This window comes from Zalophus californianus, chromosome 5, assembly GCF_009762305.2.
Source record: "Zalophus californianus isolate mZalCal1 chromosome 5, mZalCal1.pri.v2, whole genome shotgun sequence".
Lineage (NCBI taxonomy): Eukaryota > Metazoa > Chordata > Mammalia > Carnivora > Otariidae > Zalophus > Zalophus californianus.
The window spans coordinates 69,786,151-69,795,123 of NC_045599.1; positions in this window are offsets into that span (position 1 = coordinate 69,786,151).

Here is an 8,973-nt window from a genome sequence, read left to right on the forward strand (position 1 = left end):
TTATAAGAGAAAAGTGCATCTGTCTGCTCATCAAAAGGAAAAAAGCGCCATCGAAAAAATAAAGATGGCTGTTTTGTCAGTTCTCCTCGGGGCCTAAGTCATCACCTGATAATGATTTAGCTGCTGGAGATGGATGTGTAGACTGACGTGCAAAGGCATGGATTAGAGGCTACACAGAGCCAGCCGGGGCAAGCAGAGCGATGAAAAATGTGTTCCTTTTTGTGTTTTTATCTTATTACCAGAGTTTGTTTAAGATTGATAGCAGCTCTAAAATGTTTTAGTTACTCCTTACCCCAGAAGTGTTGACACGGAGATTGGAATAGCCACCGGAGTGGAGGGGCTGTTAAGAGTATTCAGTCACACTAAATTATTCCTGGAGACTAAGGTCCTCGGTCCCCAGCGAACGGGGTGTGGGAGGATCTCGCGGGGAAGGAGAATCTGTTCTGTGCCACCTTCAGGCCCGCACCTAGGCTGTCCCTGCCCCTGTGCATCCAGCGCTTGGGGATATTCCGGAGCAGGGGAAGCCCTGCTTGTGGGTGCTGATCCTGGTCGGAACTTCAGTGAAGTACCAAAACAGCCGGCTAGTCTTCTCACCTTAGGGAGGTGTTGTTTACACACATTCTTTCCACTTTGTAGCTGAAAATACTACATAATTTTTTCCTCACACGATTCCCACCTGTCTCCTTTGGTTATATATTCAATACTTGATTTTCAGACAATCATTGAATAAATACCAGCTCTGTTCATGCCTTCAGAGGAAGTAGGGAGCAGTTGTATTTTCTGCCTTCGAGGATTTTCACGGACAACGTAAATACATTTCTACATGGAGGAGGCAGAAGGGCACTCGTCACTCAAGTTTCTCAATGCAGTTTGTATCTGTGGCAAAGGCAGGGAAAAGTTTGTTCTGTAGGTGGGTGAATTATCTCGATATAAGATAAGGGCCGGAAGCAAGATGGAATGAACCTTTTTCCTCTCTCCTCAACTGAGAAGGATTTTGTGTTTCACTCTCTCCCTCTCCCTCTCGCTCCCCTACTTCCTCTCCCTCTTTGGAATAAACAAAAAACCTAAAAACTGTAAGTAGCCTGAAGTAGTTGTTAGGGGTTAACAACTTAACAAGTTCAAACAATTATCCCTGGTAGATTCCAGGATAATTTATTTTATTTGCACAGTGATCAGTTCCCTTTGACATTCAGACTCTGCCTGCTGATAGCTAGGAAACCCTATAAAGGAAATTACTTTCCCGGATATAAAACAAAGGAACTTACACAAATAAATATGACCAATTCTGGACTCTACAACTAAAGAAAAGTGTATAGAACATACACAGGATTTTCATAATAGGCTTAATATTAAGAGCAAATAAAATGAATGAATTCTATGGGCGACTGGGTGGCTGAGTCAATTAAGTGATTCTTGATTTTTGCTCAGGTCATGACCTCAGGGTTGTGAGATCAAGCCCCACGTCAGACGTGGAGCCTGCTTAAAATTCTCTCTTCCTTTCCCTCTGCCCATACCCCTCCCTGCTCGCTCTCTCTCTCTTAAAAAAAAAAAAAAAAAAAGAATTCCAGTCAGGTGGAGTAATTATTTTTTGAAGGGTAACAAGTAGACGGAGTTTTTTGAAATAAAGTAGGAATTGATACACCTTAAAAACAGATGAATTGGGGGCGCCTGGGTGGCTCAGTCTGTTAAGCATCTGACTCGATTTTGGCTCAGGTAGTGATCTCCAGATTGTGAGATAGAGCCCCCCTTGGGCTCCCTGCTGGAGGTGGAGCCTAATATTCTCCCTCTCCCTCTGCACCCCCCCAAAAAAACAGATGAATTGGATTTCTTTTGTAATACAAGTATCTAAGTCAAGGAGTAAAGGACACAAGCACTTTAAAGTACTTGAGAAATTTGGAACACAAAAGATTCACTAAGAGATTGGAAAAATAAAATCTAGAGTCAGGGCTTATTTTACTTAAAGCAGATCTTACTAAGAATCAGAGTTATTCACTGAATTATTACTCTGGAAAACTTCCTTTGCAAAAATCCAACATTTTCTAAAACTCCATTCGATTTAGCATCCTATGATTCCATTTAAGTAAACTCAAATGCTGCTTCATTGCCACAAGGTGAGTAGCTTATATTTTCTATTAACACCTGCAACTACGTACTTTTCTTGGTTTATTGGTACTATACTTGAGATTATAAAGGCTTCTATCTCATCTAATTAATAGAAATCTATAGGCAAAGTTCAGTGGATTTTGTATTTTGCTCAAATACTATCTCTAGAATACAAGGTTATCCATTTGGAATTATAAGATTCCTTCACTTTACAGAATTTAAACTATTTGAAAAGTTGTGTTCTTCTTGGAGAACATTCTTCACAGGATTTAGATTGTAATAAATAACTCTGCAGCCACAAATTAGAAACTCTGTAAAGATGACAAGCCTTTTAACTTCAGTGATTTGTACTTCTCTTTTGCATCTACACCTTCTCCTAAGCGTGGATGCTGAAGACTTAGACCTTTGGAGTAGAAAGTGCCCTTTGGAAATATAATAAATTTCATGCATTTCATCAGCTTGATTTCGGTTGTCATGTGGAATAATTGGCAGAACCCAAGGCTCTGTATGGCTCTTGAAATAAACAATAGTTGCTTTCTGTTTTAGGACTAAACCATAACAGAGCAGAAAGGGGACTTGCTCACACTCTGCCTGCTTCAAGGCAAAGTAAAAATTAATCTCAGCATGTCATCACATACTTACAAGTGACTTATGAGAACCTTCTTTATAAATAGATTTTGAGGGTGCCAAGGTTTCCAATGAAATAGGAAACCATTAAAATGGTTTATCATTTTCATTGTGGGAAAAACAGAGACCACTGATTCCCCTAAGGCAATAACTGAGCCTTCCTGACTGTAAAGGAATTGTAGATGATGGCCCAAACTCTTAAAGTCATTACCAGATAGGTAGACTTAAAAATGTAGCTTCTGCAATGACACCCACGTGACAGTATGTGTGCTCATGACCTGCAAAAATACACATGAAAAAAGCCTTAATAAGCCTCCCTTGGATGATGCTGCTGAGTTATAGTTCACAGATCCACCTAACAACTCTAAAGCTTCATTTCAAAGATGAGAGTATATTTGTTTTTAAGAAAAACATGGGGTGCCTGCCTAGCTCAGTTGGTATAGCATGGGCCTCTTGATCCTGGGGTCATGAGTTCAAGTCCCATGTTGGGTGTGGGACCTACTTTAAAAAAAAGGTAACAGTAGAGGTTTACACAGTATACATGCTCTTCTATGGTACACATTTTTTGAAGAATTAAATAAGTGTAGGAAGAAAGTTCTTGTGAAGTCATTTGAGAGAGACTATTTTTAGAGTGTGTTAAAAATATTAATGAATAGAGGCGCCTGACTGGCTCAGTCAGTAGAACATGTGACTCTTGATCTCGGGGTCGTGAGTTCAAGCCCCACACTGAGTGTGGGGCCTACTTAAAAAAATATTAATGAATAAATGAGACTTTTTTAAAAAAAGATTTTATTTCTTTATTTGAGAGAGAGAAAGAGAGAGCATGGAGGGGAGAGGCAAAGGGAGAGGCAGGCCCCCTCCAAGGAGGGAGCCTGACACAGGCCCATGCCAGGACCCGGAGACCATGACCTGAGCTGAAGGCAGACACTTAACCAACTGAGCCACCCAGGCGCCCCAAAACAACTTTTATAATACACCCAAAGTTTATAGCTAACAAAAGTATGTATAATAAAATGCTACGTATTTATATATATGTACATATGCAATATAAATTCAAAAAGCATATATTTGTATACTGTGTGTGTATAAATATATAGCATATCCATTATATTTATTATATAAACATATATTTATACACACTTATCTTCACACAAATATGCATCACACACACACATACACGTACATAACAAATCATTAATAGTGTTCAGAGGTTCTCAATTTTTTCTTTGGCTTTTCTGTATTTTTCAAGTTTTCTACAAAGAACATGTGTAATCTTTGAAATCAGAAAAAAATACTTCAGTGGAAATTATTTAAGCCCTGCATTTAGCACAGGTGGTGTTTAAGACACCTATTTTTTGTTGTTGTTGTTCAGTCAACTTCTAGTGAAACAATTATAGCTGTTGAGAATTTTTTTACAGCATATTTTTTAAAGCAATTTTAGTTTTACAACAAAACTGAGAGCAAGGTAGAGATTTCCCACATACCCTCTGCCTCCACACACACATAGCCTTATTATTATTATTAACATCACTATTATCACCATCACTCACCAGAATGGTACATTTTTTACAATTGATGAACCTACATTGACACCTCATAATAACCCAACATTCAAAGTTACCTTAGGGTTCACTCTCGGTGTTGTAAATTCTATGGGTTTGGACAAATCTATAATGACATAATCCATCATTATAAAATCATACAGAGTATTCTCACTGCCCTAAAAATCCTTTGTGCTCTGCCTGATTATCTTTCCCCTTCCCCTGGCTGGTGAGATTCTCAGTCTGAGAACCTCAGGCACTCTGTTTCTGGTGGAAGTGCCTGATGCTCTTTGATGCGCTTTTATAATCTGCCTCACAGATGATATTAGGTGACAACAATGTTTGACTCACAGTGGCCACCGTGAACCTCTGGACCACTGGAGCTGTGGGTGCTAATGCCTGTGGGATCTCTATCCATAAACTCTTAGACTTCCCTCCCAGCCTAAGGAAATCTCTAATTTGGGCTTGGAAAAGAAGGGGGAAGAAAGGAAGCCCTAAGTCCTAGGAAAGGTCTGTCACTGGCAGTTTATAGAAGGAACAAAGGAGTGCTTTTATCCCAATCAATGGGTACCACAATGTTAGCATATTTTTAAAGATAATAACATATATTTGATGGTCAAAATGAATTATTCACTGAAGAATGACTATTAGGGGTGTTATTTCAGACTTTTGGATTTATTCCATGTTTCAGAAAAAGCCCCCAAACTATGCTATATTGCAAAGGAAATGTTAGCTTTAAATTTTTACCCTTCAGATGTTTGGAAATTTCAAATAGCTGTTCTAGATCTGATCACTAAATATTTCTTTTGTTGCATAGAAACTGACTTTTAAACCACTATATTTAAGTACTAAAAAGCAAAGCGAAAACTCGTTCTTTCTTGCCACTTTCTCTGACTCCTGGGCCCAGCAGGCTTCATATTTAATTGCAGACAGTCCAAACATTCTCCCCACTCATGCCCTTCCTCACAGCACCCTCCACTCAGCAAGCTCAGGGCTTTCGGCCTCTCTATCTCTCCCCCTGGCATTTTGAAATACATGTAGCCTACCTCATTTTGAAAATCTTTTTTTTTTTTATATTTAAAGAACTTGATATTTGATCTCTGATTTTTCCTACTTAATATTTTCAAGTAAACTTAATTTATTGTGCTTCATTTACAGTCACATAATATATATATTCTTTAAAACGTAGTTGTCAGAATATGTCCATTTACTTTTACACAAATGGAAGCCCGTTTAGAGGTGATCTGCTCAGTTCTAAAATTAGATCAGTACATCTACGAAATGTTTTCTATCTCAGGAGGCCCTTTAGGGCCAATGTCATCCATTTTCTCCTGCCCTTCACCGCTCCCCAACCCAACGTCCTTCTCTGAGTAATATTTTCCTGCCTATTTATTCTTTTCTTTATTCTCTTACTGTGACAATATCAAACCCAACCTCAGAACCAAAGAGATCTTATACAAGGATAATTAGTACCAGCTACTGTAATAAACAAACAGCAACTTTCAGTGGCTTAACATAGTTTTATTTCTTGTGATGCAAAGTCCAATATAACTCTCCTCCAAGCAATGACTCAGGAGTCCTAGCTCCTTCTGTCTTGTGGTAGCATCATCTTTTAGACCCTCAGAATCCTTCATTCTTAGCAGGTGGCCTGGGAAAGAGAGAGCAGACGCTATCACGGAACACAGTGTGATTAGAACTAGAAGTTCATTAGCCAGGACTCAGTCAGGGGGCCCTACCTAGGCAATGTGTCGAGCTATGCACCATGAAGGAGCAGATACAGGTGGACGGCAATAGCCTCCACCACATGGAGAGTAGTGGTTCCACAGTCACACCTTACCTAGGGCAGGTTGTCATGCACATACCACTCTTCCCATCCAAGCCACCCTGTTGCCCTTTCTGTTTTACCTTTCCAGCATTATCATTTTAACTCACCCACAACTATTCCTCCCACAATCCCAGTACATTACTTCATGCCAACACTTACCACACTCTACCTCAGGTTCCAGGTAGGAATCAAACACTTCCAGAGCTAATATTCTTGCTTCAGATTTTGTTGGTTCCTTCAACATATATAAGGACTAAAAAATGAGGGAGAAATAAGCAAACAGAGTCAACACCAGCTACCATAAGGAAGCATCAGTACCAAGTGTAAGAACCAGTAAAAATGGCTATCATGAGAATTCTGGAAAAAATAGAAGCTGAAATAAGAACTTACAGTTTTTCAGAAAACTAACACAGAAATTTTGATAATCTCATACATGTTTATAATCCTTAAAAATTCCCTGAGATAAAAAGATAAATCTTCCATGCCAGAACAGATAACCTCGGGGTAGATACCAGAGTTATGAAAGAGTCCTCCAGAGAACAAGCTGCCTGAGGAAACATCTTGCAATTTTCAGACCTGAGGTCAATGCCCCAAAGAAGAGTTGAAATATTCTGAAAAACAATCTCTTACACTAGACGTCACTACTAAACCAGATATTTTTCCTCCCCAGAAACAAGAAAAAAAGCCCATGATGAAAAGACCTCACTGCTCTTCTGGAATTCAAAAATCATCCAAATACTGTTGGAAAAAGAAATAGAGGGAGGTATTGCTGCATTTCTTAGTCTTTGTTATCCATCTCATTAATCATATACAGTAAAATAAAAATGTTCCTATTTGACTGAATTATGATAATAATGATACTTTTTTTATTTTTTATTTAAAGATTTTATTTATTTGATGGAGAGAGACACAGCGAGAGAGGGAACACAAGCAGGGGGAGTGGGAGAGGGAGAAGCAGACTCCCTGCTGAGCAGGGCGCCCGATGCGGGGCTCGATTCCAGGACCCTGGGACCATGACCTGAGCCAAAGGCAGACACTTAACGACTGAGCCACCCAGGCACCCCAATACTTTTTTTCTAAGGGGCATGTTATGTTTTGCAAACTTTTTTTTTTCTTTGTATCTCTTCAGTGATTTATGGGAGCATGATTGTCCTTTTGACTTAAATTGACCTATTGTTGCTATTGAAACTTATTTTTTTTTTAAAGATTTTATTTATTTATTTGACAGAGGGAGAGATCACAAGTAGGCAGACAGGCAGGCAGAGTTCGGAGAAGCAGGCTCCCCGCGGAGCAGAGAGTCCGATGCGGGGCTCGATCCCAGGACGCTGGGATCATGACCTGAGCCGAAGGCAGATGCTTAACTGACTGAGCCACCCAGGTGCCCCTGAAACTTTTTTTTTAAATCAAAAGTATTCTAAAGCTTCACACCAGGTCAGATTTTTCTTGGCTGAATGGGGCCATAGTAGGTGTTATAATTAAAAGTGAAGAAACAACTTAGATCAGAATTAAAAAAAAAATCCCTGGCTCTTCTACTTACAGGAAATCATAGATTATTCTTTTCCAAAGTGGGGGGGGGAGGGAAAGAAAAACCTTGTGTGAGTAATAAGTCAAATTTTTACACAAATAACCAATAACATGAGCTAGACAGATGTTGTTTATAAATTCTTTTACTTGTACCATTTCTCTGGGAAGTTTTTCAATTTAGAAAAAAGAAAATCATTTAAAGTGCAAAAGAAAGAAGATGCCTTGCCTTTGGGACCTTATTACAATATGCAATAGACAAAGTTCAAATTATTTTTAATGTTAATAGTCTAAACTGTAGAATATGAATAGTGTGAGAGCTGCAGTCTTTTGGTTGCAGGAAAGCTCCAGTTGTAACCAGTTTCAGTGATAAGGGGCAATTGATAATTATTATAAAATTACAGGTTATGCTAGAGAACTCTCTTCTCTATTTCTGTTTCTCTTTCTCTCCAGACTAGGTTTCCGCGCTTCCTGGGTGACAGTGGATACCAACGTATCCTCCATGTAAGAGAGTACCTCAACCAAGTCTCAGTTCTTAATTCTTGCAAATGTATCTCAGGTTCCGGTTTGAATCAGGTTGTCAACCTCTAATCCAATCAACTTTGTCAGGAGCCGAGTCATTTCATAGATATGGAGATTAAAGGCACAATGCTGGCAGTTTAAGAAAAATACAAGATATAGCAATCAACAATGGCAAGAACAGAGTTAGAATTAACACCCGGAAAAGTAAGGGGGTGCAATGATTAGTCAACTATCTTACTTGAACTTTTCTTATTAATCTGTCTGCTTTGGTAGCATGTTAGGTGCAATCTCAATAGGCTACTTAAAGGTCAAGGTTGATGTACTAGTTCCATCACTGTCTTCCTCAGACATCTCACAGCTCTGAGGAGGATTCCCAAAGCATAATATTCTGCCCATCTGTCAGTCTATCTCCCTATCTCCATACCTATCTACCTAATGTATACTGGCACACAGGCTCCGAATTGCTAAGCTTCAGTGCATTCAATTCACAAAGACCATAATGTGGTTATCTTCCTTTGGAGTTCCACTACACAGCAATCCTCTTTACATGGTAGAACCTCGAAGGCCTTTCATAGTGAATTATGTTTTCAGAGCTGTAACGTAGTTCTTCAGCTGGATGCACACTTGTGGTAGCCAAGGATCATGTATTACTGTATTAGTTCTCTATTGTACTGTATTGTACAAAAGCTTCCTGTCTTGAAACAACACACATTACCTCACACAGTTTCTGAGGTTCGGGAATTTAGGAGGCGGGTTACCTCCGATTTTAGGAGGTTGCAGTCAAGCCGCCAGCCGTCAGCCGGGGCTGCAACCTCAAGAGAAGTCATCTGATTG